This window comes from Saccoglossus kowalevskii, chromosome 11, assembly GCF_978046115.1.
Source record: "Saccoglossus kowalevskii chromosome 11, keSacKowa6.1, whole genome shotgun sequence".
NCBI classification, from domain to species: Eukaryota; Metazoa; Hemichordata; class Enteropneusta; family Harrimaniidae; genus Saccoglossus; species Saccoglossus kowalevskii.
This window is the reverse complement of record NC_140651.1, coordinates 32,326,625-32,348,140: the sequence shown is the minus strand read 5'-3', so window position 1 is coordinate 32,348,140 and position 21,516 is coordinate 32,326,625. Positions and strand designations below refer to the sequence as shown.

The 21,516-nt window shown below is 39.5% G+C and overlaps 20 non-coding genes across 20 annotated transcripts; all 20 read left to right on the top strand.

Annotated features, from left to right (window-relative positions):
* Positions 1–1,157: 1,157 nt before the first annotated feature.
* Positions 1,158–1,229, top strand: TRNAQ-UUG (transfer RNA glutamine (anticodon UUG)). Its single transcript has one exon. It is a non-coding gene; the product is annotated as a tRNA-Gln (tRNA).
* A 300-nt stretch (positions 1,230–1,529) lies between these two features.
* TRNAQ-UUG (transfer RNA glutamine (anticodon UUG)) lies at positions 1,530–1,601 on the top strand. The gene has a single exon. It is a non-coding gene; the product is annotated as a tRNA-Gln (tRNA).
* Positions 1,602–2,272: 671 nt separating this feature from the next.
* Positions 2,273–2,344, top strand: TRNAQ-UUG (transfer RNA glutamine (anticodon UUG)). The gene has a single exon. It is a non-coding gene; the product is annotated as a tRNA-Gln (tRNA).
* Positions 2,345–4,874: 2,530 nt separating this feature from the next.
* Positions 4,875–4,946, top strand: TRNAQ-UUG (transfer RNA glutamine (anticodon UUG)). Its single transcript has one exon. It is a non-coding gene; the product is annotated as a tRNA-Gln (tRNA).
* Positions 4,947–6,362: 1,416 nt separating this feature from the next.
* On the top strand, positions 6,363–6,434 carry TRNAQ-UUG (transfer RNA glutamine (anticodon UUG)). The gene has a single exon. It is a non-coding gene; the product is annotated as a tRNA-Gln (tRNA).
* A 669-nt stretch (positions 6,435–7,103) lies between these two features.
* Positions 7,104–7,175, top strand: TRNAQ-CUG (transfer RNA glutamine (anticodon CUG)). The gene has a single exon. It is a non-coding gene; the product is annotated as a tRNA-Gln (tRNA).
* Positions 7,176–8,218: 1,043 nt separating this feature from the next.
* Positions 8,219–8,290, top strand: TRNAQ-UUG (transfer RNA glutamine (anticodon UUG)). Its single transcript has one exon. It is a non-coding gene; the product is annotated as a tRNA-Gln (tRNA).
* A 3,652-nt stretch (positions 8,291–11,942) lies between these two features.
* On the top strand, positions 11,943–12,017 carry TRNAQ-CUG (transfer RNA glutamine (anticodon CUG)). The gene has a single exon. It is a non-coding gene; the product is annotated as a tRNA-Gln (tRNA).
* Positions 12,018–12,312: 295 nt separating this feature from the next.
* On the top strand, positions 12,313–12,387 carry TRNAQ-CUG (transfer RNA glutamine (anticodon CUG)). Its single transcript has one exon. It is a non-coding gene; the product is annotated as a tRNA-Gln (tRNA).
* Positions 12,388–13,427: 1,040 nt separating this feature from the next.
* On the top strand, positions 13,428–13,499 carry TRNAQ-CUG (transfer RNA glutamine (anticodon CUG)). The gene has a single exon. It is a non-coding gene; the product is annotated as a tRNA-Gln (tRNA).
* A 300-nt stretch (positions 13,500–13,799) lies between these two features.
* TRNAQ-UUG (transfer RNA glutamine (anticodon UUG)) lies at positions 13,800–13,871 on the top strand. The gene has a single exon. It is a non-coding gene; the product is annotated as a tRNA-Gln (tRNA).
* A 300-nt stretch (positions 13,872–14,171) lies between these two features.
* Positions 14,172–14,246, top strand: TRNAQ-CUG (transfer RNA glutamine (anticodon CUG)). Its single transcript has one exon. It is a non-coding gene; the product is annotated as a tRNA-Gln (tRNA).
* Positions 14,247–15,286: 1,040 nt separating this feature from the next.
* On the top strand, positions 15,287–15,358 carry TRNAQ-CUG (transfer RNA glutamine (anticodon CUG)). The gene has a single exon. It is a non-coding gene; the product is annotated as a tRNA-Gln (tRNA).
* Positions 15,359–15,658: 300 nt separating this feature from the next.
* TRNAQ-UUG (transfer RNA glutamine (anticodon UUG)) lies at positions 15,659–15,730 on the top strand. Its single transcript has one exon. It is a non-coding gene; the product is annotated as a tRNA-Gln (tRNA).
* Positions 15,731–16,030: 300 nt separating this feature from the next.
* Positions 16,031–16,105, top strand: TRNAQ-CUG (transfer RNA glutamine (anticodon CUG)). The gene has a single exon. It is a non-coding gene; the product is annotated as a tRNA-Gln (tRNA).
* A 1,040-nt stretch (positions 16,106–17,145) lies between these two features.
* Positions 17,146–17,217, top strand: TRNAQ-CUG (transfer RNA glutamine (anticodon CUG)). Its single transcript has one exon. It is a non-coding gene; the product is annotated as a tRNA-Gln (tRNA).
* A 672-nt stretch (positions 17,218–17,889) lies between these two features.
* TRNAQ-CUG (transfer RNA glutamine (anticodon CUG)) lies at positions 17,890–17,961 on the top strand. The gene has a single exon. It is a non-coding gene; the product is annotated as a tRNA-Gln (tRNA).
* Positions 17,962–18,261: 300 nt separating this feature from the next.
* TRNAQ-UUG (transfer RNA glutamine (anticodon UUG)) lies at positions 18,262–18,333 on the top strand. Its single transcript has one exon. It is a non-coding gene; the product is annotated as a tRNA-Gln (tRNA).
* A 300-nt stretch (positions 18,334–18,633) lies between these two features.
* Positions 18,634–18,705, top strand: TRNAQ-CUG (transfer RNA glutamine (anticodon CUG)). The gene has a single exon. It is a non-coding gene; the product is annotated as a tRNA-Gln (tRNA).
* Positions 18,706–21,233: 2,528 nt separating this feature from the next.
* TRNAQ-CUG (transfer RNA glutamine (anticodon CUG)) lies at positions 21,234–21,305 on the top strand. The gene has a single exon. It is a non-coding gene; the product is annotated as a tRNA-Gln (tRNA).
* The last annotated feature ends 211 nt before the right edge of the window (positions 21,306–21,516 follow it).

The window sequence follows — 21,516 nt, the reverse complement described above, 5'->3', positions numbered from 1 at the left end:
TTGTTTTCACCATAGAAACGTATATTGGAAAGAAGTATTACAGGTCCTATGGTGTAATGGTTAGCACTCTGGACTTTGAATCTAGCGATACGAGTTCAAATCTCGGTAGGACCTTCGTTTATTTTGGTATGATATATCGCCGAGATAAACATCGATATATACACACTTGCGGCGCAGGAGGAATGCGACATGCCCTCACGCCAATCTGTAATAAATCCTTCCTTAAAATCATCATCTGATCGCAGTTCCTAAAACAGTAATATCATTCATGATATCAATGCGTGAGAAGGTGTCAATGTCTGAGTGACGCACAGGTATTCGAATTGCATCGGTCATCTCAGTTGAAAGGATTTTTATCTTTCTGAGTAATGTTTGTTTTCACCATAGAAATGTATATTGGAAGGAAGTATTACAAGTCCTATGGTGTAATGATCAGCAATCTGGACTTTGAATCCAGCGATCCGAGTTCACATCTCGGTAGAACCTTCGTTTATTTTGGTATGATATGTCGCCGAGATAAATATCGATATATACAAACTTGCGGCGCAGGAGGAATGCGACGTGCCCTCACGCCAATCTGTAATATATCCTACCTTAAAATCATCATCTGATGGCAGTTGCTAAAACAATAATACCATTCATGATAATAATGCGTGAGAAGGTGTCAATGTCTGAATGACGCACAGGTATTCGAAATTCATCGGTCATCTCAGTTGAAAGGATTTTTATCATTCTGAGTAATGTTTGTTTTCACCATAGAAATGTATATTGGCAGGAAGTATTACACGCCCTATGGTGTAATGGTTAGTACTCTGGACTTTAAATCCAGCGATCCGAGTTCAAATCTCGGTAGGATCTTCTTTTATTTTGGTATGATATATCGCCGAGATAAACATCGATATATACAAACTTGCGGCGCAGGAGGAATGCGACGTGCCCTCACGCCAATCTGTAATAAATCTTCCTTTAAATCATCATCTGATGGCAGTTGCTAAAACAATAATACCATTCATGATATCAATACGTGAGAAAGTGTCAATGTCTGAGTGACGCACAGGTATTCGAAATGCATCGGTCATCGCAGTTGAAAGTATTTTAATCATTCTGAGTAATGTTTGTTTTCACCATAGAAACGTATATTGGAAAGAAGTATTACAGGTCCTATGGTGTAATGGTTAGCACTCTGGACTTTGAATCCAGCGATCCGAGTTCAAATCTCGGTAGGACCTTCGTTTATTTTGGTATGATATATCGCCGAGATAAACATCGATATATACACACTTGCGGCGCAGGAGGAATGCGACGTGCCCTCACGCCAATCTGTAATAAATCCTTCCTTAAAATCATCATCTGATGGCAGTTGCTAAAACAATAATACCATTCATGATATCAATGCGTGAGAAGGTGTCAATGTCTGAGTGACGCACAGGTATTCCAATTGCATCGGTCATCTCAGTTGAAAGGATTATTATCTTTCTGAGTAATGTTTGTTTTCACCATAGAAACGTATATTCGAAAGTAGTATTACAGGTCCTATGGTGTAATGGTTAGCACTCTGGACTTTGAATCCAGCGATCCGAGTTCAAATCTCGGTAGGGTCTTCGTTTATTTTGGTATGATATGTCGCCGAGATAAATATCGATATATACAAACTTGCGGCGCAGGAGGAATGCGACGTGCCCTCACGCCAATCTGTAATATATCCTACCTTAAAATCATCATCTGATGGCAGTTGCTAAAACAATAATACCATTCATGATAATAATGCGTGAGAAGGTGTCAATGTCTGAATGACGCACAGGTATTCGAAATTCATCGGTCATCTCAGTTGAAAGGATTTTTATCATTCTGAGTAATGTTTGTTTTCACCATAGAAATGTATATTGGCAGGAAGTATTACACGCCCTATGGTGTAATGGTTAGTACTCTGGACTTTAAATCCAGCGATCCGAGTTCAAATCTCGGTAGGATCTTCTTTTATTTTGGTATGATATATCGCCGAGATAAACATCGATATATACAAACTTGCGGCGCAGGAGGAATGCGACGTGCCCTCACGCCAATCTGTAATAAATCTTCCTTTAAATCATCATCTGATGGCAGTTGCTAAAACAATAATACCATTCATGATATCAATACGTGAGAAAGTGTCAATGTCTGAGTGACGCACAGGTATTCGAAATGCATCGGTCATCGCAGTTGAAAGTATTTTAATCATTCTGAGTAATGTTTGTTTTCACCATAGAAACGTATATTGGAAAGAAGTATTACAGGTCCTATGGTGTAATGGTTAGCACTCTGGACTTTGAATCCAGCGATCCGAGTTCAAATCTCGGTAGGACCTTCGTTTATTTTGGTATGATATATCGCCGAGATAAACATCGATATATACACACTTGCGGCGCAGGAGGAATGCGACGTGCCCTCACGCCAATCTGTAATAAATCCTTCCTTAAAATCATCATCTGATGGCAGTTGCTAAAACAATAATACCATTCATGATATCAATGCGTGAGAAGGTGTCAATGTCTGAGTGACGCACATGTATTCGAATTGCATCGTTCATCTCAGTTGAACGGATTTTTATCTTTCTGAGTAATGTTTGTTTTCACCATAGAAATGTATATTGGCAGGAAGTATTACAGGCCCTATGGTGTAATGGTTAGTACTCTGGACTTTAAATCCAGCGACCCGAGTTCAGATCTCTGTAGGGTCTTCGTTTATTTTGGTATGATATATCCCCGAGGAAAACATCGATATATATACCCTTGCGGCGCAGGAGGAATGCGACGTGCCCTCACGCCAATCTGTAATAAATCCTTCCTTAAAATCATCATATGATGGCAGTTGCTAAAACAATAATACCTTTCATGATATCAATGCGTGAGACGGTGTCAATGTCTGAGTGACGCACAGGTATTCGAATTGCATCGGTCATCTCAGTTGAAAGGATTTTTATCTTTCTGAGTAATGTTTGTTTTCACCATAGAAATGTATATTGGCAGGAAGTATTACACGCCCTATGGTGTAATGGTTAGTACTCTGGACTTTAAATCCAGCGATCCGAGTTCAAATCTCGGTAGGATCTTCGTTTATTTTGGTATGATATACCGCCGAGATAAACATCGATATATACAAACTTGCGGCGCAGGAGGAATGCGACGTGCCCTCACGCCAATCTGTAATAAATCCTTCCTTAAAATCATCATCTGATGGCAGTTGCTAAAACAATAATACCATTCATGATATCAATGCGTGAGAAGGTGTCAATGTCTGAGTGACGCACAGGTATTCGAATTGCATCGGTCATCTCAGTTGAAAGGATTTTTATCTTTCTGAGTAATGTTTGTTTTCACCATAGAAACGTATATTGAAAGGAAGTATTACAGGTCCTATGGTGTAATGGTTAGTACTCTGGACTTTAAATCCAGCGATCCGAGTTCAAATCTCGGTAGGATCTTCGTTTATTTTGGTATGATATATCGCCGAGATAAACATCGATATATACAAACTTGCGGCGCAGGAGGAATGCGACGTCCCCTCACGCCAATCTGTAATAAATCTTCCTTTAAATCATCATCTGATGGCAGTTGCTAAAACAATAATACCATTCATGATATCAATACGTGAGAAGGTGTCAATGTCTGAGTGACGCACAGGTATTCGAAATGCATCGGTCATCGCAGTTGAAAGTATTATAATCATTCTGAGTAATGTTTGTTTTCACCATAGAAACGTATATTGGAAAGAAGTATTACAGGTCCTATGGTGTAATGGTTAGCACTCTGGACTTTGAATCTAGCGATACGAGTTCAAATCTCGGTAGGACCTTCGTTTATTTTGGTATGATATATCGCCGAGATAAACATCGATATATACACACTTGCGGCGCAGGAGGAATGCGACGTGCCCTCACGCCAATCTGTAATAAATCCTTCCTTAAAATCATCATCTGATCGCAGTTCCTAAAACAGTAATACCATTCATGATATCAATGCGTGAGAAGGTGTCAATGTCTGAGTGACGCACAGGTATTCGAATTGCATCGGTCATCTCAGTTGAAAGGATTTTTATCTTTCTGAGTAATGTTTGTTTTCACCATAGAAATGTATATTGGAAGGAAGTATTACAAGTCCTATGGTGTAATGATCAGCAATCTGGACTTTGAATCCAGCGATCCGAGTTCAAATCTCGGTAGAACCTTCGTTTATTTTGGTATGATATGTCGCCGAGATAATTATCGATATATACAAACTTGCGGCGCAGGAGGAATGCGACGTGCCCTCACGCCAATCTGTAATATATCCTACCTTAAAATCATCATCTGATGGCAGTTGCTAAAACAATAATACCATTCATGATAATAATGCGTGAGAAGGTGTCAATGTCTGAATGACGCACAGGTATTCGAAATTCATCGGTCATCTCAGTTGAAAGGATTTTTATCATTCTGAGTAATGTTTGTTTTCACCATAGAAATGTATATTGGCAGGAAGTATTACACGCCCTATGGTGTAATGGTTAGTACTCTGGACTTTAAATCCAGCGATCCGAGTTCAAATCTCTGTAGGATCTTCTTTTATTTTGGTATGATATATCGCCGAGATAAACATCGATATATACAAACTTGCGGCGCAGGAGGAATGCGACGTGCCCTCACGCCAATCTGTAATAAATCTTCCTTTAAATCATCATCTGATGGCAGTTGCTAAAACAATAATACCATTCATGATATCAATACGTGAGAAAGTGTCAATGTCTGAGTGACGCACAGGTATTCGAAATGCATCGGTCATCGCAGTTGAAAGTATTTTAATCATTCTGAGTAATGTTTGTTTTCACCATAGAAACGTATATTGGAAAGAAGTATTACAGGTCCTATGGTGTAATGGTTAGCACTCTGGACTTTGAATCCAGCGATCCGAGTTCAAATCTCGGTAGGACCTTCGTTTATTTTGGTATGATATATCGCCGAGATAAACATCGATATATACACACATGCGGCGCAGGAGGAATGCGACGTGCCCTCACGCCAATCTGTAATAAATCCTTCCTTAAAATCATCATCTGATGGCAGTTCCTAAAACAATAATACCATTCATGATATCAATGCGTGAGAAGGTGTCAATGTCTGAGTGACGCACATGTATTCGAATTGCATCGTTCATCTTAGTTGAACGGATTTTTATCTTTCTGAGTAATGTTTGTTTTCACCATAGAAATGTATATTGGCAGGAAGTATTACAGGCCCTATGGTGTAATGGTTAGTACTCTGGACTTTAAATCCAGCGACCCGAGTTCAAATCTCGGTAGGATCTTCGTTTATTTTGGTATGATATATCCCCGAGGAAAACATCGATATATATAAACTTGCGGCGCAGGAGGAATGCGACGTGCCCTCACGCCAATCTGTAATAAATCCTTCCTTAAAATCATCATATGATGGCAGTTGCTAAAACAATAATACCTTTCATGATATCAATGCGTGAGACGGTGTCAATGTCTGAGTGACGCACAGGTATTCGAATTGCATCGGTCATCTCAGTTGAAAGGATTTTTATCTTTCTGAGTAATGTTTGTTTTCACCATAGAAATGTATATTGGCAGGAAGTATTACACGCCCTATGGTGTAATGGTTAGTACTCTGGACTTTAAATCCAGCGATCCGAGTTCAAATCTCGGTAGGATCTTCGTTTATTTTGGGTATGATATATCGCCGAGATAAACATCGATATATACAAACTTGCGGCGCAGGAGGAATGCGACGTGCCCTCACGCCAATCTGTAATAAATCCTTCCTTAAAATCATCATCTGATGGCAGTTGCTAAAACAATAATACCATTCATGATATCAATGCGTGAGAAGGTGTCAATGTCTGAGTGACGCACAGGTATTCGAATTGCATCGGTCATCTCAGTTGAAAGGATTTTTATCTTTCTGAGTAATGTTTGTTTTCACCATAGAAACGTATATTGAAAGGAAGTATTACAGGTCCTATGGTGTAATGGTTAGTACTCTGGACTTTAAATCCAGCGATCCGAGTTCAAATCTCGGTAGGATCTTCGTTTATTTTGGTATGATATATCGCCGAGATAAACATCGATATATACAAACTTGCGGCGCAGGAGGAATGCGACGTGCCCTCACGCCAATCTGTAATAAATCTTCCTTTAAATCATCATCTGATGGCAGTTGCTAAAACAATAATACCATTCATGATATCAATACGTGAGAAGGTGTCAATGTCTGAGTGACGCACAGGTATTCGAAATGCATCGGTCATCGCAGTTGAAAGTATTTTAATCATTCTGAGTAATGTTTGTTTTCACCATAGAAACGTATATTGGAAAGAAGTATTACAGGTCCTATGGTGTAATGGTTAGCACTCTGGACTTTGAATCTAGCGATCCGAGTTCAAATCTCGGTAGGACCTTCGTTTATTTTGGTATGATATATCGCCGAGATAAACATCGATATATACACACTTGCGGCGCAGGAGGAATGCGACGTGCCCTCACGCCAATCTGTAATAAATCCTTCCTTAAAATCATCATCTGATCGCAGTTCCTAAAACAGTAATACCATTCATGATATCAATGCGTGAGAAGGTGTCAATGTCTGAGTGACGCACAGGTATTCGAATTGCATCGGTCATCTCAGTTGAAAGGATTTTTATCTTTCTGAGTAATGTTTGTTTTCACCATAGAAATGTATATTGGAAGGAAGTATTACAAGTCCTATGGTGTAATGATCAGCAATCTGGACTTTGAATCCAGCGATCCGAGTTCAAATCTCGGTAGAACCTTCGTTTATTTTGGTATGATATGTCGCCGAGATAAATATCGATATATACAAACTTGCGGCGCAGGAGGAATGCGACGTGCCCTCACGCCAATCTGTAATATATCCTACCTTAAAATCATCATCTGATGGCAGTTGCTAAAACAATAATACCATAATGATATCAATGCGCGAGAAGGTGTCAATGTCTGAGTGACGCACAGGTATTCATAATGCATTGGTCATCTCAGTTGAAAGGATTTTTATCCTTCTGAGTAATGTTTGTTTTCACCATAGAAATGTATATTTGAAAAGTATTACAGGTCCTATGGTGTAATGGTTAGCACTCTGGACTCTGAATCCAGCGATCCGAGTTCAAATCTCGGTAGGACCTTCGTTTATTTTGGTATGATATATCCCCGAGGTAAACATCGATATATACAAACTTGCGGCGCAGGAGGAATGCGACGTGCCCTCATGCCAATCTGTAATAAATCCTTCCTTAAAATCATCATCTGATGGCAGTTCCTAAAACAATAATACCATTCATGATAATAATGCGTGAGAAGGTGTCAATGTCTGAATGACGCACAGGTATTCGAAATTCATCGGTCATCTCAGTTGAAAGGATTTTTATCATTCTGAGTAATGTTTGTTTTCACCATAGAAATGTATATTGGCAGGAAGTATTACACGCCCTATGGTGTAATGGTTAGTACTCTGGACTTTAAATTCAGCGATCCGAGTTCAAATCCCGGTAGGATCTTCTTTTATTTTGGTATGATATATCGCCGAGATAAACATCGATATATACAAACTTGCGGCGCAGGAGGAATGCGACGTGCCCTCACGCCAATCTGTAATAAATCATCCTTTAAATCATCATCTGATGGCAGTTGCTAAAACAATAATACCATTCATGATATCAATACGTGAGAAAGTGTCAATGTCTGAGTGACGCACAGGTATTCGAATTGCATCGGTCATCTCAGTTGAAAGGATTTTTATCTTTCTGAGTAATGTTTGTTTTCACCATAGAAATGTATATTGGAAGGAAGTATTACAGGTCCTACGGTGTAATGGTTAGCAATCTGGACTTTGAATCCAGCGATCCGAGTTCAAATCTCTGTAGGACCTTCGTTTATTTTGGTATGATATATCGCCGAGATAAATATCGATATATACAAACTTGCGGCGCAGGAGGAATGCGACGTGCCCTCACGCCAATCTGTAATAAATCCTTCCTTAAAATCATCATCAGATGGCAGTTGCTAAAACAATAATACCATTCATGATATCAATGCGTGAGAAGGTGTCAATGTCTGAGTGACGCACAGGTATTCCAATTGCATCGGTCATCTCAGTTGAAAGGATTATTATCTTTCTGAGTAATGTTTGTTTTCACCATAGAAACGTATATTCGAAAGTAGTATTACAGGTCCTATGGTGTAATGGCTAGCACTCTGGACTTTGAATCCAGCGATCCGAGTTCAAATCTCGGTAGGACCTTCGTTTATTTTGGTATGATATATCGCCGAGATAAACATCGATATATACAAACTTGCGGCGCAGGAGGAATGCGACGTGCCCTCACGCCAATCTGTAAAAAATCCTGCCTTAAAATCATCATCTGATGGCAGTTCCTAAAACAATAATACCATTCATGATATCAATGCGTGAGAAGGTGTCAATGTCTGAGTGACGCACATGTATTCGAATTGCATCGTTCATCTCAGTTGAAAGGATTTTTATCTTTCTGAGTAATGTTTGTTTTCACCATAGACATGTATATTGGCAGGAAGTATTACAGGCCCTATGGTGTAATGGTTAGTACTCTGGACTTTAAATCCAGCGACCCGAGTTCAAATCTCCGTAGGATCTTCGTTTATTTTGGTATGATATATCCCCGAGGAAAACATCGATATAAATAAACTTGCGGCGCAGGAGGAATGCGACGTGCCCTCACGCCAATCTGTAATAAATCCTTCCTTAAAATCATCATATGATGGCAGTTGCTAAAACAATAATACCTTTCATGATATCAATGCGTGAGACGGTGTCAATGTCTGAGTGACGCACAGGTATTCGAATTGCATCGGTCATCTCAGTTGAAAAGATTTTTATCTTTCTGAGTAATGTTTGTTTTCACCATAGAAATGTATATTGGCAGGAAGTATTACAGGCCCTATGGTGTAATGGTTAGTACTCTGGACTTTAAATCCAGCGATCCGAGTTCAAATCTCGGTAGGATCTTCGTTTATTTTGGTATGATATATCGCCGAGATAAATATCGATATATACACACTTGCGGCGCAGGAGGAATGCGACGTGCCCTCACGCCAATCTGTAATAAATCCTTCCTAAAAATCATCATCTGAGGGCAGTTGCTAAAACAATAATACCATTCATGATATCAATGCGTGAGAAGGTGTCAATGTCTGAATGACGCACAGGTATTCGAAATTCATCGGTCATCTCAGTTGAAAGGATTTTTATCTTTCTGAGTAATGTTTGTTTTCACCATAGAAATGTATATTGGCAGGAAGAATTACAGGCCCTATGGTGTATTGGTTAGCACTCTGGACTTTGAATCCAGCGATCCGAGATCAAATCTCAGTAGGACCTCCGTTTATTTTGGTATGATATATCGCCGAGATAAACATCGATATATACAAACTTGCGGCGAGGAGGAATGCGACGTGCCCTCTCGCCAATCTGTAATAAATCCTTCCATAAAATCATCATCTGATGGCAGTTCCTAAAACAATAATACCATTCATGATATCAATGCGTGAGAAGGTGTCAATGTCTGAGTGACGCACAGGTATTCGAATTGCATTGGTCATCTCAGTTGAAAGGATTCTTATCTTTGTGAGTAATGTTTGTTTTCACCATAGAAATGTATATTGGCAGGAAGTATTACAGGCCCTATGGTGTAATGGTTAGTACTCTGGACTTTAAATCCAGCGATCCGAGTTCAAATCTCGGTAGGATTTTCGTTTATTTTGGTTTGATATATCGCCGAGATAAACATCGATATATACAAACTTGCGGCGCAGGAGGAATGCGACGTGCCCTCACGCCAATCTGTAATAAATCCTTCCTTAAAATCATCATCTGATGGCAGTTGCTAAAACAATAATACCATTCATGATATCAATGCGTGAGACGGTGTCAATGTCTGAGTGACTCACAGGTATTCGAATTGCATCGGTCATCTCAGTTGAAAGGAATTTTATCTTTCTGAGTAATGTTTGTTTTCACCATAGAAATGTATATTGGAAGGAAGTATTACAGGCCCTATGGTGTAGTGGTTAGCACTTTGGACTTTGAATCTAGCGATCCGAGTTCAAATCTCAGTGGGACCTTCGGTTATTTTGGTATGATATATCGCCGAGATAAACATCGATATATACAAACTTGCGGCGCAGGAGGAATGCGACGTGCCCTCACGCCAATCTGTAATAAATCCTTCCTTAAAATCATCATCTGATGGCAGTTGCTAAAACAATAATACAATTCATGATATCAATGCGTGAGAAGGTGTCAATGTCTGAGTGACGTACAGGTATTCGAATTGCATCGGTCATCTCAGTTGAAAGGATTTTTATCTTTCTGAGTAATGTTTGTTTTCACCATAGAAACGTATATTGAAAGGAAGTACCAGTATTACAGGTCCTATGGTGTAATGGTTAGTACTCTGGACTTTAAATCCAGCGATCCGAGTTCAAATCTCGGTAGGATCTTCGTTTATTTTGGTATGATATATCGCCGAGATAAACCTCGATATATACAAACTTGCGGCGCAGGAGGAATGCGACGTGCCCTCACTCCAATCTGTAATAAATCCTTCCTAAAAATCATCATCTGAGGACAGTTGCTAAAACAATAATACCATTCATGATATCAATGCGTGAGAAGGTGCCAATGTCTGAGTGACGCACATGTATTCGAAATGCATCGGTCATCTCAGTTGAAAGGGTTTTTATCTTTCTGAGTAATGTTTGTTTTCACCATAGAAATGTATAAAGGAAGGAAGTATTACAGGTCCTACGGTGTAATGGTTAGCACTCTGGACTTTGAATCCAGCGATCCGAGTTCAAATCTCGTTAGGATCTTCGTTTATTTTGGTATGATATATCGCCGAGATAAACATCGATATATACAAACTTGCGGCGCAGGAGGAATGCGACGTGCCCTCACGCCAATCTGAAATAAATCCTTCCTTAAAATCATCATCTGATGGCAGTTGCTAAAACAATAATACCATTCATGATATCAATGCGTGAGAAGGCGTCAATGTCTGAGTGACGCACAGGTATTCCAATTGCATCGGTCATCTCAGTTGAAAGGATTTTTATCTTTCTGAGTAATGTTTGTTTTCACCATAGAAATGTATATTGGAAGAAAGTATTACAGGCCCTATGGTGTAGTGGTTAGCACTCTGGACTTTGAATCCAGCAATCCGAGCTCAAATCTCAGTGGGACCTTCTGTTATTTTGGTATGATATATCGCCGAGATAAACATCGATATATACAAACTTGCGGCGCAGGAGGAATGCGACGTGCCCTCACGCCAATCTGTAATAAATCCTTCCTTAAAATCATCATCTGATGGCAGTTGCTAAAACAATAATACCATTCATGATATCAATGCGTGAGAAGGTGTCAATGTCTGAGTGACGCACAGGTATTCGAATTGCATCAGTCATCTCAGTTGAAAGGATTTTTATCTTTCTGAGTAATGTTTGTTTTCACCATAGAAACGTATATTGGAAGGAAGTATTACAGGTCCTATTGTGTAATGGTTAGTACTCTGGACTTTAAATCCAGCGATCCGAGTTCAAATCTCGGTAGGATCTTCGTTTATTTTGGTATGATATATCGCCGAGATAAACATCGATATATACAAACTTGCGGCGCAGGAGGAATGCGACGTGCCCTCACGCCAATCTGTAATAAACCTTCCTTTAAATCATCATCCGATGGCAGTTGCTAAAACAATAATACCATTCATGATATCAATACGTGAGAAGGTGTCAATGTCTGAGTGACGCACAGGTATTCGAAATGCATCGGTCATCGCAGTTGAAAGTATTTTTATCTTTCTGAGTAATGTTTGTTTTCACCATAGAAACGTATATTGGAAAGAAATATTACAGGTCCTATGGTGTAATGGTTAGCACTCTGGACTCTGAATCCAGCGATCCGAGTTCAAATCTCGGTAGGACATTCGTTTTTTTGGTATGATATATCGTCGAGTTAAACATCGATATATACAAACTTGCGGCGCAGGAGGAATGCGACGTGCCCTCACTCCAATCTGTAATAAATCCTTCTAAAAATCATCATCTGAGGGCAGTTGCTAAAACAATAATACCATTCATGATATCAATGCGTGAGAAGGTGTCAATGTCTGAGTGACGCACAGGTATTCGAATTGCATCGGTCGTCTCAGTTGAAAGGAATTTTATCTTTCTGAGTAATGTTTGTTTTCACCATAGAAATGTATATTGGAAGGAAGTATTACAGGCTCTATGGTGTAATGGTTAGCACTCTGGACTCTGAATCCAGCGATCCGAGTTCAAATCTCGGTAGGACATTCGTTTTTTTGGTATGATATATCGTCGAGTTAAACATCGATATATACAAACTTGCGGCGCAGGAGGAATGCGACGTGCCCTCACTCCAATCTGTAATAAATCCTTCCTTAAAATCATCAGCTGAGGGCAGTTGCTAAAACAATAATACCATTCATGATATCAATGCGTGAGAAGGTGCCAATGTCTGAGTGACGCACATGTATTCGAAATGCATCGGTCATCTCAGTTGAAAGGGTTTTTATCTTTCTGAGTAATGTTTGTTTTCACCATAGAAATGTATAAAGGAAGGAAGTATTACAGGTCCTACGGTGTAATGGTTAGCACTCTGGACGTTGAATCCAGCGATCCGAGTTCAAATCTCGTTAGGACCTTGGTTTATTTTGATATGATATATTGCCGAGATAAACATCGATATGTACAAACTTGCGCCGCAGGAGGAATGTGACGTGCCCTCACTCCAATCTGTAATAAATCCTTCTTAAAAATCATCATCTGAGGGCAGTTGCTAAAACAAGAATACCATTCATGATATCAATGCGTGAGAAAGTGTCAATGTCTGAGTGACTCACAGGTATTCGAATTGCATCGGTCATCTCAGTTGAAAGGATTTTTATCTTTCTGAGTAATATTTGTTTTCACCATAGAAATGTATATTGGAAGGAAGTATTACAAGTCCTATGGTGTAATGGTCAGCACTCTGGACTTTGAATCCAGCGATCCGAGTTCAAATCTCTGTAGGACCTTCGTTTATTTTGGTATGATATATCGCCGAGATAAATATCGATATATACAAACTTGCGGCGCAGGAGGAATGCGACGTGCCCTCACGCCAATCTGTAATAAATCCTTCCTTAAAATCATCATCTGATGGCAGTTGCTAAAACAATAATACCATTCATGATATTAATGCGTGAGAAGGTGTCAATGTCTCAATGACGCACAGGTGTTCGAAATTCATCGGTCATCTCAGTTGAAAGGATTTTTATCTTTCTGAGTAATGTTTGTTTTCTCCATAGAAATGTATATTGGCAGGAAGAATTACAGGCTCTATGGTGTAATGGTTAGCACTCTGGACTCTGAATCCAGCGATCCGAGTTCAAATCTCGGTAGGATCTTCGTTTATTTTGGTATGATATATCGCCGAGATAAACATCGATATATACAAACTTGCGGCGCAGGAGGAATGCGACGTGCCCTCACGCCAATCTGAAATAAATCCTTCCTTAAAATCATCATCTGATGGCAGTTGCTAAAACAATAATACCATTCATGATATCAATGCGTGAGAAGGCGTCAATGTCTGAGTGACGCACAGGTATTCCAATTGCATCGGTCATCTCAGTTGAAAGGATTTTTATCTTTCTGAGTAATGTTTGTTTTCACCATAGAAACGTATATTCGAAAGAAGTATTACAGGTCCTATGGTGTAATGGTTAGCACTCTGGACTTTGAATCCAGCGATCCGAGTTCAAATCTCGGTAGGACCTTCGTTTATTTTGGTATGATATATCGCCGAGATAAACATCGATATATACACACTTGCGGGGCAGGAGGAATGCGACGTGCCCTCACGCCAATCTGTAAAAAATCCTGCCTTAAAATCATCATCTGATGGCAGTTCCTAAAACAATAATACCATTCATGATATCAATGCGTGAGAAGGTGTCAATGTCTGAGTGACGCACATGTATTCGAATTGCATCGTTCATCTCAGTTGATAGGATTTTTATCTTTCTAAGTAATGTTTGTTTTCACTATAGAAATGTATATTGGAAGGAAGTATTACAGGCTCTATGGTGTAATGGTTAGCACTCTGGACTCTGAATCCAGCGATCCGAGTTCAAATCTCGGTAGGACATTCGTTTTTTTGGTATGATATATCGTCGAGTTAAACATCGATATATACAAACTTGCGGCGCAGGAGGAATGCGACGTGCCCTCACTCCAATCTGTAATAAATCCTTCCTTAAAATCATCAGCTGAGGGCAGTTGCTAAAACAATAATACCATTCATGATATCAATGCGTGAGAAGGTGCCAATGTCTGAGTGACGCACATGTATTCGAAATGCATCGGTCATCTCAGTTGAAAGGGTTTTTATCTTTCTGAGTAATGTTTGTTTTCACCATAGAAATGTATAAAGGAAGGAAGTATTACAGGTCCTACGGTGTAATGGTTAGCACTCTGGACGTTGAATCCAGCGATCCGAATTCAAATCTCGTTAGGACCTTGGTTTATTTTGATATGATATATCGCCGAGATAAACATCGATATATACAAACTTGCGCCGCAGGAGGAATGTGACGTGCCCTCACTCCAATCTGTAATAAATCCTTCTTAAAAATCATCATCTGAGGGCAGTTGCTAAAACAAGAATACCATTCATGATATCAATGCGTGAGAAAGTGTCAATGTCTGAGTGACTCACAGGTATTCGAATTGCATCGGTCATCTCAGTTGAAAGGATTTTTATCTTTCTGAGTAATATTTGTTTTCACCATAGAAATGTATATTGGAAGGAAGTATTACAAGTCCTATGGTGTAATGGTCAGCACTCTGGACTTTGAATCCAGCGATCCGAGTTCAAATCTCTGTAGGACCTTCGTTTATTTTGGTATGATATATCGCCGAGATAAATATCGATATATACAAACTTGCGGCGCAGGAGGAATGCGACGTGCCCTCACGCCAATCTGTAATAAATCCTTCCTTAAAATCATCATCTGATGGCAGTTGCTAAAACAATAATACCATTCATGATATTAATGCGTGAGAAGGTGTCAATGTCTGAATGACGCACAGGTGTTCGAAATTCATCGGTCATCTCAGTTGAAAGGATTTTTATCTTTCTGAGTAATGTTTGTTTTCTCCATAGAAATGTATATTGGCAGGAAGAATTACAGGCTCTATGGTGTAATGGTTAGCACTCTGGACTCTGAATCCAGCGATCCGAGTTTAAATCTCGGTAGGATCTTCGTTTATTTTGGTATGATATATCGCCGAGATAAACATCGATATATACAAACTTGCGGCGCAGGAGGAATGCGACGTGCCCTCACGCCAATCTGAAATAAATCCTTCCTTAAAATCATCATCTGATGGCAGTTGCTAAAACAATAATACCATTCATGATATCAATGCGTGAGAAGGCGTCAATGTCTGAGTGACGCACAGGTATTCCAATTGCATCGGTCATCTCAGTTGAAAGGATTTTTATCTTTCTGAGTAATGTTTGTTTTCACCATAGAAACGTATATTCGAAAGAAGTATTACAGGTCCTATGGTGTAATGGTTAGCACTCTGGACTTTGAATCCAGCGATCCGAGTTCAAATCTCGGTAGGACCTTCGTTTATTTTGGTATGATATATCGCCGAGATAAACATCGATATATACACACTTGCGGGGCAGGAGGAATGCGACGTGCCCTCACGCCAATCTGTAAAAAATCCTGCCTTAAAATCATCATCTGATGGCAGTTCCTAAAACAATAATACCATTCATGATATCAATGCGTGAGAAGGTGTCAATGTCTGAGTGACGCACATGTATTCGAATTGCATCGTTCATCTCAGTTGATAGGATTTTTATCTTTCTAAGTAATGTTTGTTTTCACTATAGAAATGTATATTGGAAGGAAGTATTACAGGCTCTATGGTGTAATGGTTAGCACTCTGGACTCTGAATCCAGCGATCCGAGTTCAAATCTCGGTAGGACATTCGTTTTTTTGGTATGATATATCGTCGAGTTAAACATCGATATATACAAACTTGCGGCGCAGGAGGAATGCGACGTGCCCTCACTCCAATCTGTAATAAATCCTTCCTTAAAATCATCAGCTGAGGGCAGTTGCTAAAACAATAATACCATTCATGATATCAATGCGTGAGAAGGTGCCAATGTCTGAGTGACGCACATGTATTCGAAATGCATCGGTCATCTCAGTTGAAAGGGTTTTTATCTTTCTGAGTAATGTTTGTTTTCACCATAGAAATGTATAAAGGAAGGAAGTATTACAGGTCCTACGGTGTAATGGTTAGCACTCTGGACGTTGAATCCAGCGATCCGAGTTCAAATCTCGTTAGGACCTTGGTTTATTTTGATATGATATATCGCCGAGATAAACATCGATATATACAAACTTGCGCCGCAGGAGGAATGTGACGTGCCCTCACTCCAATCTGTAATAAATCCTTCTTAAAAATCATCATCTGAGGGCAGTTGCTAAAACAAGAATACCATTCATGATATCAATGCGTGAGAAAGTGTCAATGTCTGAGTGACTCACAGGTATTCGAATTGCATCGGTCATCTCAGTTGAAAGGATTTTTATCTTTCTGAGTAATATTTGTTTTCACCATAGAAATGTATATTGGAAGGAAGTATTACAAGTCCTATGGTGTAATGGTCAGCACTCTGGACTTTGAATCCAGCGATCCGAGTTCAAATCTCTGTAGGACCTTCGTTTATTTTGGTATGATATATCGCCGAGATAAATATCGATATATACAAACTTGCGGCGCAGGAGGAATGCGACGTGCCCTCACGCCAATCTGTAATAAATCCTTCCTTAAAATCATCATCTGATGGCAGTTGCTAAAACAATAATACCATTCATGATATTAATGCGTGAGAAGGTGTCAATGTCTGAATGACGCACAGGTGTTCGTAATTCATCGGTCATCTCAGTTGAAAGGATTTTTATCTTTCTGAGTAATGTTTGTTTTCTCCATAGAAATGTATATTGGCAGGAAGAATTACAGGCTCTATGGTGTAATGGTTAGCACTCTGGACTCTGAATCCAGCGATCCGAGTTCAAATCTCGGTAGGATCTTCGTTTATTTTGGTATGATATATCGCCGAGATAAACATCGATATATACAAACTTGCGCCGCAGGAGGAATGTGACGTGCCCTCACTCCAATCTGTAATAAATCCTTCTTAAAAATCATCATCTGAGGGCAGTTGCTAAAACAAGAATACCATTCATGATATCAATGCGTGAGAAAGTGTCAATGTCTGAGTGACTCACAGGTATTCGAATTGCATCGGTCATCTCAGTTGAAAGGATTTTTATCTTTCTGAGTAATATTTGTTTTCACCATAGAAATGTATATTGGAAGGAAGTATTACAAGTCCTATGGTGTAATGGTCAGCACTCTGGACTTTGAATCCAGCGATCCGAGTTCAAATCTCTGTAGGACCTTCGTTTATTTTGGTATGATATATCGCCGAGATAAATATCGATATATACAAACTTGCGGCGCAGGAGGAATGCGACGTGCCCTCACGCCAATCTGTAATAAATCCTTCCTTAAAATCATCATCTGATGGCAGTTGCTAAAACAATAATACCATTCATGATATTAATGCGTGAGAAGGTGTCAATGTCTGAATGACGCACAGGTGTTCGTAATTCATCGGTCATCTCAGTTGAAAGGATTTTTATCTTTCTGAGTAATGTTTGTTTTCTCCATAGAAATGTATATTGGCAGGAAGAATTACAGGCTCTATGGTGTAATGGTTAGCACTCTGGACTCTGAATCCAGCGATCCGAGTTCAAATCTCGGTAGGATCTTCGTTTATTTTGGTATGATATATCGCCGAGATAAACATCGATATATACAAACTTGCGGCGCAGGAGGAATGCGACGTGCCCTCACGCCAATCTGAAATAAATCCTTCCTTAAAATCATCATCTGATGGCAGTTGCTAAAACAATAATACCATTCATGATATCAATGCGTGAGAAGGCGTCAATGTCTGAGTGACGCACAGGTATTCCAATTGCATCGGTCATCTCAGTTGAAAGGATTTTTATCTTTCTGAGTAATGTTTGTTTTCACCATAGAAACGTATATTCGAAAGAAGTATTACAGGTCCTATGGTGTAATGGTTAGCACTCTGGACTTTGAATCCAGCGATCCGAGTTCAAATCTCGGTAGGACCTTCGTTTATTTTGGTATGATATATCGCCGAGATAAACATCGATATATACACACTTGCCGGGCAGGAGGAATGCGACGTGCCCTCACGCCAATCTGTAAAAAATCCTGCCTTAAAATCATCATCTGATGGCAGTTCCTAAAACAATAATACCATTCATGATATCAATGCGTGAGAAGGTGTCAATGTCTGAGTGACGCACATGTATTCGAATTGCATCGTTCATCTCAGTTGATAGGATTTTTATCTTTCTAAGTAATGTTTGTTTTCACTATAGAAATGTATATTGGAAGGAAGTATTACAGGTCCTATGGTGTAATGGTTAGCACACTGGACTCTGAATGCAGCGATCCGAGTTCAAATCTCGGTAGGACCTTCGTTTTTTTTTGGTATAATATATCGCCTCGATAAACATCGATATATACAAATTTGCGGCGCAGGAGGAATGCGACGTGCCCTCACGCCAATCTGTAATAAATCCTTCCTTAAAATTGTCATCTGATGGCAGTTCCTAAAACAATAATACCATTCATGATATCAATGCGTGAGACGGTGCCAATGTCTGAGTGACGCACAGGTATTCGAATTGCATCGGTCATCTCAGTTGAAAGGAATTTTATCTTTCTGAGTAATGTTTGTTTTCACCATAGAAATGTATATTGGAAGGAAGTATTACAGGCTCTACGTGTAATGTTTAGCACTCTGGACTCTGAATCCAGCGATCCGAGTTCAAATCTCGGTAGGACATTCGTTTTTTTGGTATGATATATCGTCGAGTTAAACATCGATATATACAAACTTGCGGCGCAGGAGGAATGCGACGTGCCCTCACTCCAATCTGTAATAAATCCTTCCTAAAAATCATCATCTGAGGGCAGTTGCTAAAACAATAATACCATTCATGATATCAATGCGAGAGATGGTGTCAATGTCTGAGTGACGCACATGTATTCGAAATGCATTGGTCATCTCAGTTGAAAGGATTTTTATCTTTCTGAGTAATGTTTGTTTTCACCATAGAAATGTATAAAGGAAGGAAGTATTACAGGTCCTACTGTGTAATGGTTAGCACTCTGGACTTTGAATCCAGCGATCCGATTTCAAATCTCGTTAGGACCTTCGTTTATTTTGATATGATATATCGCCGAGATAAACATCGATATATACAAACTTGCGGCGCAGGAGGAATGTGACGTGCCCTCACTCCAATCTGTAATAAATCCTTCTTAAAAATCATCATCTGAGGGCAGTTGCTAAAACAAGAATACCATTCATGATATCAATGCGTGAGAAGGTGTCAATGTCTGAGTGACGCACAGGTATTCGAATTGCATCGGTCATCTCAGTTGAAAGGATTTTTATCTTTCTGAGTAATATTTGTTTTCACCATAGAAATGTATATTATAAGGAAGTATTACAAGTCCTATGGTGTAATGGTCAGCACTCTGGACTTTGAATCCAGCGATCCGAGTTCAAATCTCTTTAGGACCTTCGTTTATTTTGGTATGATATATCGCCGAGATAAATATCGATATATACAAACTTGCGGCGCAGGAGGAATGCGACGTGCCCTCACGCCAATCTGTAATAAATCCTTCCTTAAAATCATCATCTGATGGCAGTTGCTAAAACAATAATACCATTCATGATATTAATGCGTGAGAAGGTGTCAATGTCTGAATGACGCACAGGTATTCGAAATTCATCGGTCATCTCAGTTGAATGGATTTTTATCTTTCTGAGTAATGTTTGTTTTCACCATAGAAATGTATATTGGCAGTAAGTATTACAGGCCCTATGGTGTAATGGTTAGTACTCTGGACATTAAATCCAGCGATCCGACTTCAAATCTCGGTAGGATCTTCGTTTATTTTGGTATGATATATCGCCGAGATAAACATCGATATATACAAACTTGCGGCGCAGGAGGAATGCGACGTGCCCTCACGCCAATCTGTAATAAATCCTTCCTTAAAATCATCATCTGATGGCAGTTCCTAAAACAATAATACCATTCATGATATCAATGCGTGAGAAGGTGTCAATGTCTGAGTGACGCATATGTATTCGAATTGCATCGTTCATCTCAGTTGAAAGGATTTTTATCTTTCTAAGTAATGTTTGTTTTCACCATAGAAATGTATATTGGAAGGAAGTATTACAGTTCCTATGGTGTAATGGTTAGCATTCTGGACTCTGAATCCAGCGATCGGAGTTCAAATCTCGGTAGGACCTTCGTTTATTTTGGTATAATATATCGCCTCGATAAACATCGATATATACAAACTTGCGGCGCAGGAGGAATGCGACGTGCCCTCACGCCAATCTGTAATAAATCCTTCCTTAAAATCATCATCTGATGGCAGTTCCTAAAACAATAATACCATTCATGATATCAATGCGTGAGACGGTGTCAATGTCTGAGTGACGCACAGGTATTCGAATTGCATAGTTCATCTCAGTTGAAAGGATTTTTATTTTTCTGAGTAATGTTTGTTTTCACCATAGAAATGTATATTGGAAGGAAGTATTACATGTCCTATGGTGTAATGGTGAGCACTCTGGACTTTGAATCCAGTGATCCGAGTTCAAATCTCGGTAGTACGTTCGTTTATTTTGGTATGATATATCTCCGAGGTAATCATCGATATATACAAACTTGCGGCGCAGGAGGAATGCGACGTGCCCTCACGCCAATCTGTAATAAATCCTTCCATAAAATCATCATCTGATGGCACTTGCTAAAACAATAATACTTTTCATGATATCAATGCGTGAGAAGGTGTCAATGTCTGAGTGACACACAGGTATTCGAATTGCATCGGTCATCTCAGTTGAAAGGATTTTTATCTTTCTGAGTAATGTTTGTTTTCACCATAGAAATGTATATTGAAAAGTATTACAGGTCCTATGGTGTAATGATTAGCACTCTGGACTCTGAATCCAGCGATCAGAGTTCAAATCTCGGTAGGACCTTCGTTTATTTTGGTATGATATATCCCCGAGGTAAACATCGATATATACAAACTTGCGGCGCAGGAGGAATGCGACGTGCCCTCACGCCAATCTGTAATAAATCCTTCCTTAAAATCATCATCTGATGGCAGTTCCTAAAACAATAATACCATTCATGATATCAATGCGTGAGAAGGTGTCAATGTCTGAGTGACGCACATGTATTCGAATT